Source organism: Mustela erminea, chromosome 3 (assembly GCF_009829155.1).
Source record: "Mustela erminea isolate mMusErm1 chromosome 3, mMusErm1.Pri, whole genome shotgun sequence".
In the NCBI taxonomy this organism is placed as follows: Eukaryota; Metazoa; Chordata; class Mammalia; order Carnivora; family Mustelidae; genus Mustela; species Mustela erminea.
This window is the reverse complement of record NC_045616.1, coordinates 64,781,778-64,793,349: the sequence shown is the minus strand read 5'-3', so window position 1 is coordinate 64,793,349 and position 11,572 is coordinate 64,781,778. Positions and strand designations below refer to the sequence as shown.

The 11,572-nt window shown below is 37.7% G+C and overlaps 1 long non-coding RNA gene across 4 annotated transcripts in view; it reads left to right on the top strand.

Annotated features, from left to right (window-relative positions):
• Positions 1 to 9,224: 9,224 nt before the first annotated feature.
• LOC116586249 overlaps positions 9,225 to 11,572 on the top strand; it is a 365,761-nt gene continuing 363,413 nt past the window's right edge. For all 4 annotated transcript variants that reach the window (XR_004283950.1, XR_004283952.1, XR_004283951.1 and 1 more), the window contains exon 1: positions 9,225 to 9,414. This is a non-coding gene — a long non-coding RNA (uncharacterized LOC116586249). The remainder of the gene's footprint in view (positions 9,415 to 11,572) is intronic.

Genomic DNA, 11,572 nt, shown 5'->3' with positions numbered 1-11,572 from the left:
TACCTTGGAGGATTTCTAAAGAGGGTTTCATGAGAGATGATAGGAAAAGCATTTAGAAAAACCATCAGGCATATTATTAGTGTTCAATATGCTTTATTCTTGTTATTACTCATTTGATAAATATCGATGGCACACAATGGGGCTGTTAATAAGTTAAAAGCCAGCAGCTCTAAGTTAAGGATAATTTGGAAAGACTTAGGAGGAAGCTGTCAAATTAGATGGCGACTAACTGTGGAGGTGAGACTTGTAAACAGACATCACAGAGGAAGAAAGCATCAAGCAGGAATAGGAAGAGATTGCCAACAGGGTGTCTCATGTGTATATCCCAGTGCCTGAGGCAAGTAGCTCTCTAGCTCTTGTTCTTGATAAGGGTTTAGTGGCACCAAGTTTAATAATTGTATTTTTTTAAAAAATTTTGAGCCAAGTGGAGCAGCTAGACCTAAATTGATTAGTTCATTATATCAAGGAGGGTAAAAGAAAGTAACATTTTTCATCATGTCCTCACTGCCTGAAAGACAGATCTAAACTACGCTTAAGGAAACAATATGCTCAGGCAGTCACTGAACATATTTTTCTGGAAACCTTAAAGTAGTACTGTCTGATAGGATTGTAATTTGAGCCACATATGTAATTTCAGATTTTCTGGTGGCCACATTAAGAAAAGGAAAAAGAAGCAGGTAAAATAAAATTTACACTGCATTTTATATAACTCAACACCTTAGAAATATCATTTTAACATATAATCAATATAAAAGTTATCAAAGAGATATTTTACATTTGTTTTTGCAGTGTAGGTTTTTGCCCCCCGGTGTTGTGCATTCTATACTTAGAGTACATCTCTATTCATACTAGCTAGGTTTTAAGTACTCAGTAACCACATGTGACTAGTGGTTACTGTACTGTACATTGCAAATCTCAAAGTTTTATTGAGATTAGAGATTAAAAAAATACATACTTGAAAATATTTCATCTCAGAAAAGAAACTCAAATAATTTGGGTAATACTGTATGTCACACACAGTTCTCTGAAGGCAGAACATACTAAGGTTGTTTCAGTAATCCCCGCTCCAGAAATTTTCAAAGAATAAAGGCAAACACAAATCTAGTCTGACGACTTGCTTGACGTGATGATTAATTAAGACATATGGCTGAGCATAAAGCAAGATTTCCTGCTATAATCAGTCTTCTACTGACCTTCATTAAGGACAAAGGGCATTTTAATGGATGAAGCCTTCATCTTTAATAAGCCTTTACTCTGTTATTTCCTATGGAACCATTCATTAGATTAACAAAACAATCTTAGCTGGCTAATGACAGAGCTGTGGTCAGAACCCTAGGGATAGCCTATGTCACCATTAAAGCCTGAAGGCAAAATGTCACTTGGGCCACTTCATCCAATCCAGTCAAGAAAATGTTGACCTATAATTGTATTCAGAGTTCAAGAGCTCAAGAGGTTATAGATGGGGGTGAGTGGATCCAAGCTTTGCACCATCATGTCAGCTTGAGAAAAGGATACAGGAGAGCATAAATAGAGATTGATATGGGCAAGGGTGAGGCATATTTGTTTCTGCTCCCAAATGATAGTCCTGTTTATCATTCACTACTTTAGAGGTGTGTTTGTTTGTTTATTGTTCAAATATATTTTAATTTTGGGATAATTTTAGATTTGCAGAAAAGTTGCAAAGATAGTACCAAGAATTCTTATGTACCCATGTTAGATTTCCCCCTTATATAAACATGGTACATTTGCCAAAACTAGGAAATTAACACTGGTACATTATTATTAACAAAACCCTAGATTTTTCATTGAGTTAAAAAAAATTCAAGAAGATTGTGTAAAAAGCAAAATAGTAAAACTCTTCTCGAACGTAATTTAAAAACAGAAGATAACTCACATCTTGGAGAGAGGAAGGATAGGAATAAAGGATGCAAGAGGCAAAGTGATGACATCATCTCAGGATGGACACTCGGATGAGCTTTTATCATTCAAGCCAGTTCAAAGTGTATTTCTTTATGAAGACTTCCCCAACCTCACGCCAGTAGTTAGTATTCACTCTGGAGAACAAACTTCTCTAACACTTTATGTGTTGCATTTCCTGGTACCAACAGATACTCACATTCTAGCTAAAAGAAGGAAAGGGGCACGAGTGTTCAAGGTGCATGATTACAGCTTCCCTTACCTCATTTCTTGCCACCCACCACTCTCTGTTAGCTAATGGACTTTCAGAAAACATCTCTGAGAGTTTCATGGATGAAGAATTTGCTTTGGGTCCTTTACCTTTTGAATCGCTGGAACGGAGATATGTATCTCCAAAAATGTATACTTAGGAATCATTATAGATTACACATCTTAGCACATTTAGGTAAAGGTAAAATTATTCTTACTCTAAAATGAATTCAAGGGGAACTGGGTCTACTCGTTTTACTACTGGCTTAATTTTTTTATTTCACTTTATTTTTTTATTATGTTGCATTAGCTAACATAGTACATCATTAGTTTTTGATGTAGTGTTCAATGATTCATTCATTGCATATAACACCCAGTGCTCATCCCAACCATGCCTTCCTTAATAGCCATCCCTTGGCTACCCCATCCCCCTCACCGCCCTCTCTTCTGAAACCCTGTTTTGTTTTCCAGAGTCCAGAGTCTCTCATGGTTTGTCTTCCTCTATGATTTCTTCTCCTTTAGTTTTTCCTCTCTCCTGACTTTAAATTCAACAAACACAACTTGAGCAACTGCCATACATTTGTCACTGTTTTAGGCATGCTTTGAAGGCCACTCCTGTGAGCAGTTATTCATGGACTACTTCTTTCTTTCTGTGAGACACTAAGTTCCTTGATGGTAGGGACTCAGAGAACGGTGTCTTATTTTATCTCTCTTGTCCTTAGACACTCGATGCCTGAAACATTCTCCAATATTTAGTAGATGCTTGATAGTGTTATTGAATCAATAATGGACAAATAACTGTAAATGAATAGGTAGTTGAGTGAATGAATATATGAGTTCCTAGAGGAGTAATTCCTAATCATTGACCTTGAAGAGATTACACACTGGAAAAAAAGCATAGAGAAGCACATAAATTATTTTAATACATGCTGGAATGAGGTAAATACCATTAGAGGTGAGCCTGCTTAAAATAAAATTTTAAAAACAACACTGTTGATGTTTGGGTGAGCATGGTACCTCCTGAGAAAATAAGCTAAGAGTAAGTAGTAATTGAAATTATCCAGGAGGATGGATTGGCTGTCATAGTCAGGGGTGGGACAGGAAATAAGTGAGGACATTCTAGCCTGAGAGAACAGAGTAAACAAACACAGCAAGGTGGGAGATCATGAATATTTGAAGAATTTGGTTTGGATAGCTTACATGTCATGTGTAGGTAAGTAAGGGAAAATAAATGAGATTCATACACTAAGTCTATGTTATACGGATCCTTGAGTGCCTGGGTTTGCTAATTTGGAAGTGATAACACAGATAAATCATGAGGAAAAGCTGGCTTGGTACAGGGGCCATAAAATAGGTTTGTTTTAACACATCTCCCAAAACATAATGCGTCTAAGGAAAAGATTGGAATTATAGGGAAGAAAAGGGGTTTGTGATAATATGATATGACTTGTCTTCAGGTTCTTTGACAAATCAGGATATTCTTATGCTTATAATATAGGAATCTGTGATGTGATTAAATCATGATATCTGTCTAGCCAGTAAAAATACGAAGAAAGCCATTAAGGCAGTTTTGTTAAATAAGCAGTTAAAATAGTAGTGGTTTTAGAATGTTATACTTTTTCTTTATGTTACATTAAAAGTTATGTGATCAAGCTGACCTGAGGTTTCCAAACAGAAGCTGAATAGTCAACCTCACATTGTTAAGAAGTGAAAAAGATCTGTGCTGATTTGCATTATTTATCACTCAAGGAGTCCAAAGGATGAAAATGAACATCTCATGTGGGCCAAGTATTCCTAGTTATAGCAAAGAAAAGGCCCATGAGCATCCCACTGATATACCCTATATTTCAACACTTACGACTGCAGTAGAATAACTCCTTATGCTTAGATGAAAATCTTCTTTGGAAAAAGACACATTGGGTCACTCTGCTGAGTGGTTCCTGTTTATTTGCATTTACAGGGCCTTCTGCTGCACTTGCTGGGTGCCTCTCCGGCAAACTCTGAGAGTGGTAAAACCCCTCCGTTCCCAGCTCCAAGCTTGCTGGGTGTAAAGATAGAAGCTATCAGCAATAATTGCTGGATGTGCTGTGTTTGCACATCTGTGGTGGCCTTCTGAATTGAGTTTCAGGCCAGAGCCAGGCAACAACCCCCCCCCCCTTTATTTTTGCTGTCACACCATTACAGGAAATGAGATTATGGCACAAATCATCGTTCACATGACTCTAGCATTGAAGGTTAGTGAGATATTGCAGAGATAATTCCATAGCCGCCATGGCCCTTGATAATAATTGCAATGTGACCACAGGGGATCACCTTCTAATAGGCTTTTGTTCAGTCAATTCAGACTCTGTTGTGTGCTCTGAGTTTGGATAATTAAAGTTGTGTCTCAGAAGCCACATGTGGTAGCTCATAATTATGTAGTCGAGTCTGAGAGGGACCTGAGGTGACTGACACATGGACTGGAGTAAGAAACAAGGGCCCTGGTGACCAGGCAGAAAGAAACCAGTTCCCTCATTTGGGAACAGGGGTATGGTGTTCACTCCACAGCATCCACTCCTTTATTTATTTTAAAACGAAAATGAGTAATTACAGCCCTTCCCAGTCCAATCCCTTACCCTCCAGAGAGACTTTCCCTAACCCTTTCTTATTGCCTCCAACAAAGAATGGTAGCTGACCTGGGCAGTGAAGAAAATAGACATGGCTTATTTAAACACCATCATGGTTTAATTATTTAATCATTTGCATGTTGAGTGATTTGCATAAAAGCAGGAAAAGTCCCATGTTGGAATTTGGCCTGTATCTCCTCCTATTCCTCATTGGAGAAAAGATCTCGAAACTTGGCCTGGTGTAAGCTCTTTAATTTTAGAGAAATGTGAACTTTGGAAAGCTTAGATTTGTTATTTTAAGGACACAATATTTGAAAGGAAAACAAATCCAAAGACCATATTCCATAAGGCCATATTTCCCAAGTCAGTTTATAGCTGTCAAAGAAACAAAGTAGTTGATTTTCTCCATGCAGTATGCCCTTAGAAAAAAGCGTTCTCCTGGGCAGAATAGGTAGACTGCTTTGGTAAGTAGGTACCTCTTCAACATTCTAAGACTGGGTTCCATATTATCTATATGGAACATGTAAGAGATGGCTATTTTACCGTTCTGTTTAAAAGTTGAATTGTTAGGACAAGACACCTTCTATCCTAAATCTTTAGACTGTTTAGAGGATTCGTGGAATATACTTCTAAAGGGCTTTCAGTTTCTGAGCCTGGAAAGTAGAATTCTGCTTTTTGTTCTAATATAAGACATCTTTTCCTCCAAGTTTTGCCAGCAAAAGGGAGCAGATTTGCTACCCCAAAATATGTCTCTTTGGCATAAAGATTATTTTGAGCTAAAGGCAATCAAAACTGGGCAGATTCAGGAAAAGCTTTTTACCTCCCCCTCGGCTGCCTAAATTTACAATGGAAAGAGGGCCTGTACCAGAAACACAGCTATTACTGGAGATACTTTTTACCTAAGAAGCATATCTGCATAACAGGACAACGTTTGTTTCCAAACATTTCCTCTGCCTTCCTGTGAGTAGCTTTTCTCCCACTTTGAGTTCCAGACCTCTGCCCAGTTTCTTAGCTGAGGATGTTATATAAGACTCAAATACCTGGCTGCCTTTGGGGTTTTCATATCTTTACAGTGCTCCTATAGGTATGTAATTAAATATATTTTTCTCCTGTTTATCTCTCTTACAGCTATTATTAGATTAGCCAAAGAGCCTAGAAAGTAAGACGGGAACATTTTTTTCTTCCCTACACCAGGTAGACAAAATGCTTCCTTCAAACACTGCCATCTCTTTGAAGCACAGCAAATTTATTCTTCACCTAATGTGAAAACAACAATTGATATTCAAAATACTGCCCTTTCCTAAGGCTTTGCCTTCATGAAAATGAAACATATTTTGTACTGAGCACCATATGGTGTTTGTGGAGAGTGGACACACAGATGCTTCCTAATTAAAGCATTAAAGTTTGTCATGAGAAATGGCAGCCACAGATGATTTTGGCTGGGCGTGTGTGTGGGAGGGGTAGGAGGGAAGGGATCCCAGAGAGTGGGTGAAGTGGTAGGCTGACTCCCCGCTTTTTCAAACACTATCTCTGATTGGTCCTCAGGGAACAGATAATGGCAAGAGGCAGTTAATTTGAAGATAATTGAGAGATCTCTTGCCTGTCTTCACACAATGAAACGAGGTATGGGGCCTCAGCTGGCACTTGTACTTCGGTAGGAAGAAAAGGGCCCAGAATTGTCTGCTAAAGCTGCCACCTCATTTTCACTTCTCACACAAAGCTGGGAAACCCCTTTCCCAGCCTCCACCCCCCACCTGACCCTCAGACTCCCAGGCATGCTCCTGTGTTTATTGTTTCAACACTTCAGACCATAAGTAAGAATTGCAAAGAGAGAGGATTGTAGGGAACTGGGCATGGTCTCTTCTTGTGGAAAACAAGGGCTGTGCCTCTAAAAACATAAGCTCACAGACGAACTAGAAAGGAGCACCCTCTCAGATGGCATGTTTTCTTCCAGAAAGGGAAGGGTTTTCATTTTTTTTTTTTTTTTTTCCCTTTCTCAGCATCCTTGTTACTATGTACAAAAGCACTGAAAGTCCAGGAATACTAAGGGACTTTCTAAGGCTGACTTGCCCACCCGGCTTGTGATAGAGATAACGTACAGGAAATAGTCTTAAACCAGGCTCCACAGTTCCCTTTGCTGCACTGAGAAGGGAAGAGGTGGATCATAAAAAGTCAGGTGCTTTCTTTTCTTTTTCTTTTTTTGGGGGGGGAGGGAATCGTTCCTGCTTTTCTGCCTACCTTCTCAGCTCCCTTTTATTCTCTTTTAGGGCAGCTTACTCATAACTTCTAGGAAACCCTTAAGCCAAGTCGATGGAAAAATAATCTGATTTCCTCTTTTAACACACACATGTGAGGAATAACTGGAAATTAGATTTACGTAAGTGTGAAAAAGAATGTTGATCTTTTTTCTCAAAACTGGGAAACAATGGTGATATGCTTATGGGTATGACAATGATAAAGAACTTTACAAAGTGAAAAGAGCCAGATTTACCACATTTATTCCTCATCAGTAAAGCCCTAAAGAAAAAGATTTATGGTAGTGGGCAGTGGCAGGGGGCAATCTGAATGAGAAAACCAGGCAGGGGACTCTGAATTAGGTGACTCAGGCAAGATGGCTTGGGGGTCATGAAAGGTAGGCATGACCTACCTTGACTACCTTTGCTAGTCTGACTTTAAATTTTTTGCAGTAAAACATATTTTTTCTGTTGCTTTGGTTAAGTTGGAGCCAAGTATGTTTTTCTTCCCTGTAACCAGTGAGAATCTGGTGGTCTTCTCACTGGAGAGCTATCTTCAAGTTTGCTCCTGGGGAACACCATAGAGGTGGAAATATTGGTCTATGTTGCCATTTCTGTGTTGTAATTACCTGCAAAAAGCACAATGGGATAAATTGCTGGGACCATAGAAATAAAAAATAATGAAACTAAAATTAAAAATTTCTGGTTATCAAATGAGACCATAAAGAAAGCAAAAAGATAAGATTCAAACTTGCAGAGAGATAAACCAATAAATGTTTAGTATTGAGAATAAAGAATTAATAAAGGTATAAAATCAACAAACCAACCCAATAGAAATGCAACCCAATAGAAAAATTAGGTAAGTGACAGAAATAAATATTCTATGGTAAAGAAAAGACAAATGATAGATATACATGGGACAAAATGCTTGATTTCACTAGTAGGAAGGAAATGGAAATTAAACCCAAATGAGAACCTAATTTATAACACCAGATTAGTGAACAGTTGAGAAATCTCAGAGTCTCAAGTGCTGATATAAGTGTAGAGGATAAGATTGCTTATACACTCTGGAGTGTGTGTGGATTGGTACCACAACACTGGAAGATAATCTGATTTTATTGACTCATCTAGTAATTCTATTCCTGGACATAGCCCCTCAGTAATTTCTGGTGCATCTACAAGATGCACACTAAGAAAAAAATTATCCAAACAAAGGTCATCAATAGGTAACTTTAAGAATAGATAGTGAAAATTTACCCCCAAAATACAGATATAGTGAAAATAAGGGCCTTCTGTACTCCAATGTTCATAGCAGCAATACCCACAGTCACCAAACTGTGGAAAGAACCAAGATGCCCTTCAGCGTTATGAATGGATAAAGATGATGTGATCCATATATACAATGGAGTATTATGCCTCCCTCAGAAAGGATGAATACCCAACTTTTATAGCAACATGGATGGGACTGGAAGAGATTATGCTGAGTGAATTAAGTCAAGCAGAGAAAGTCAAGTATCATATGGTTTCACTTACTTGTGGAACATAAGGAATAACATGGAGGACATTGGGAGAAGAAGAGGAGAAGTGAGTTGGGGGAAATCAGAGTGGGAGACAAACCATAGGAGACTGCGGACTCTGAGAAACAAACTGAGGGCTTTGGAGAAGAGAGGTGTGGGGGGTTGGGTGAGCCTGGTGGTGGGTATTAAGGAGGACACGTATTGCATGAAGCACTTGGTGTGGTGCATAAACAATGAATTTTGGAACACACACACACACACACACATTAAATTTTTTTAAAAGTATAAAATATAAAAAATAGTGGAGTATTATACAGCAGTGAGAATAAATGAATTAGAACTAGTATATATCTAATGCAGACGCTCACAAATCATATTTAGTGAAAAAGGAAAAAAATCCAGGTTTTATAGGATTCCATACAATATGATGCCATTTTTCTAAAGCCCAAATCAAGCAAATAAAACAATATAACATTTAAAGATAGTTGATTCTTTTTATTCTCAGTAGTTACATTGTCTTTAAAGTTTTCAGTGAACTTAGTTAGCAAATACTGAACCATTGCTCCTAAGGAAAATAAACATACACCCATACCCACACCCACCCCACACACTCCAAGTAGATTATAATCTTAAATTCTGAAAACAGCTCCCTCCTCTGGTAGATTCTATTTTCCTGATTATATAGAAGAGAAAAAGAAATTCAGAAGTATTTAAGTGACTTGCCTGAGCCACTCCACTAAGTAACCAGAGTTGGGATTTTAAAGCCTGCTCAACTGACCCCAGGGCCTATGCTTTCTGCACTATACTGTACTGTCCCTTACTTCTCCATTCTCTGGTCATCACTGCATGAGCTGAAGTAAGAAGGTGCGGTGTTGTCTCAACTGACCTCAGGTGGGATCATCTTTGTCGGGTGACTCAGATTTTTCTCTGTTCTGTGTGTGTTCACAAATGACTGTAAAAGCACTCATTTGTTTTGGTTGCCTGCTGTTTACTAGGCTACTGGACATGTCTAGTCACGTCTGAAATTTAATTATGAACACTATCTAGACATAGGCCAGTATATGGAGGGGTGTGTGTGTATGTGTGTGTTTATATTTTTATATAAACATGGGATATTGCTGAATACTCTGCTGCCTTTTGATCCAATTAAACTTTTAAACTTTCCTCTAGAGTTTCTACCATATGTTACTTTTATTATGAGAAAAATATTAAATATAAATGATCTATGTATTCTCAGAGAAACTATAAACCCCCAAATAAATAAAAATATGAGCTTTCATTCTCCTTACTATGAAAAGAAAGTGTGATAATTTTTATTTTTGAGGTAATATTTTAAAACTAATTTCTTCCTAATTATTAGAATTTTTTAGGAAAAACAGTAGAGTCATCAAATTGCTAATATGTCTACAAATATCAGTATACTTTTCTGTAGGTCAGCAATAGCAAGTTACAAAGTAAGATGGAAAAATAATCCCACTCACACTAATAGTAAAAGACCTAAAATGGTTAGAAAACTTTAACAAGAAAGGTGTGAACCTATATGAATAAAATAAAATTTTTTGAGAGACATAAAACAATATTTGAATATCCCAAGTCACACACTAGATGACTGAATAGCAATATTGCCTAATATAAGCATGTTAGTTCTTCACAAACTCACTTACAGTTGTAAGAGAATTATGATTAAAATCCCAGAGAGGTTTTCAGGAAGAAACTGAAAAAGTTATTTTTAAGGTAATCTACAGGCTTAAAGAGTGAAGAATAGCTAAGAAAATGTTGAGGATGAAGAGCATTTCTGACTCCTGCCAAGGTGGTAGGTTAGCACAGCCTGCTGGTTTTACTCTGTAGCATTGACCATAAAGAAACTACTAGAGTAAGAAGAAAATAGGGATTTCTTGAACTAAAAGGAAAAAAGTGAGAAACCCTTGGGAGACTGAACTGTGTGTGTGTGTGTGTGTGTGTTGGGAATGGAGCATTGTGGGGGTGGCTTGTGTTGGCTACAGGCAAGACACAGGGCATTCAGGGGGCAGTTGGGAGAGGATAGGTTGATGAAACTAAGTGTTGCTTTCCTACGTGGTCTCAGGATAATTCTCTACCTGCCCCAGGACCATAGAAATAAGCCCATCACTCAGGCCACCACTCTCCCAATAATATAAGGGTAGCAAAAACCTGACTAGGAAGAGCAGGTAATGAAAGGACATTTATTCTTCTCTCCCTCACTTTTCAAATCCCCCAATCTGGTGAATTTCCATATTTAAAAAACTGCCTTCTAATCACGCTGCTTCTTTCTAAGAGTTTAAGGAGACACACATAAAGCAGGTCTTAGGTATATATAGCTTTAAGTATATTTATCAGAAAATAAGAATGGTTGAAAGAAAAACTTAGCTAAGGGTTTAACTACAAGTGGCAAAAATGGTAATAGAACACTCAAGGAAGGAGAAAATAAAGATACAGGAATGAATAAAATACTAGCACTAGTAAAAGAAAATGTATACTCTTACACTCACAAATGAGAAATAGAGGTTGACCAAGCTCAGTTGTTTCTTTAAGAGTATTCCTAATATTGACAGACTCTAGAAGGAATGACAAAAAAAGAATTAAGTAGATCCCAAATACAGATAAAAGGGGAGAAATTTTTTTAATTTAAATTCAATTAGCCAACATAAAGTCTATCATTAATTTCAGATGTAGAGGTCAATAATTCATCAGTTGCAGGTAACACCGAGTGCTCATCACATTGAGTGCCCTCGTGTGCCCTCCTTAATGCCTATCATCTAATTATTTCATCTTCCCCACCTCCCCTCCAGCAACCCTCATTTTGTTTCCTGGAGTTAAGAATCTCTCATTGTTTGTCTCCTTCTCTGATTATTTTCTGTTCAGTTTCCCCTCCCTTCTCTTATGATGCTCTGTGCTGTTTCTGGTATTCCACATGTGAGTGAAATGATATGATAATTGTTTTTTTCTGACTGAGTTATTTTGCTCTGCATGATACTTTCCACTTCCATCCACACTAAGGTAAATGGTAAGTATTCATCTTTTCTGATGGCCA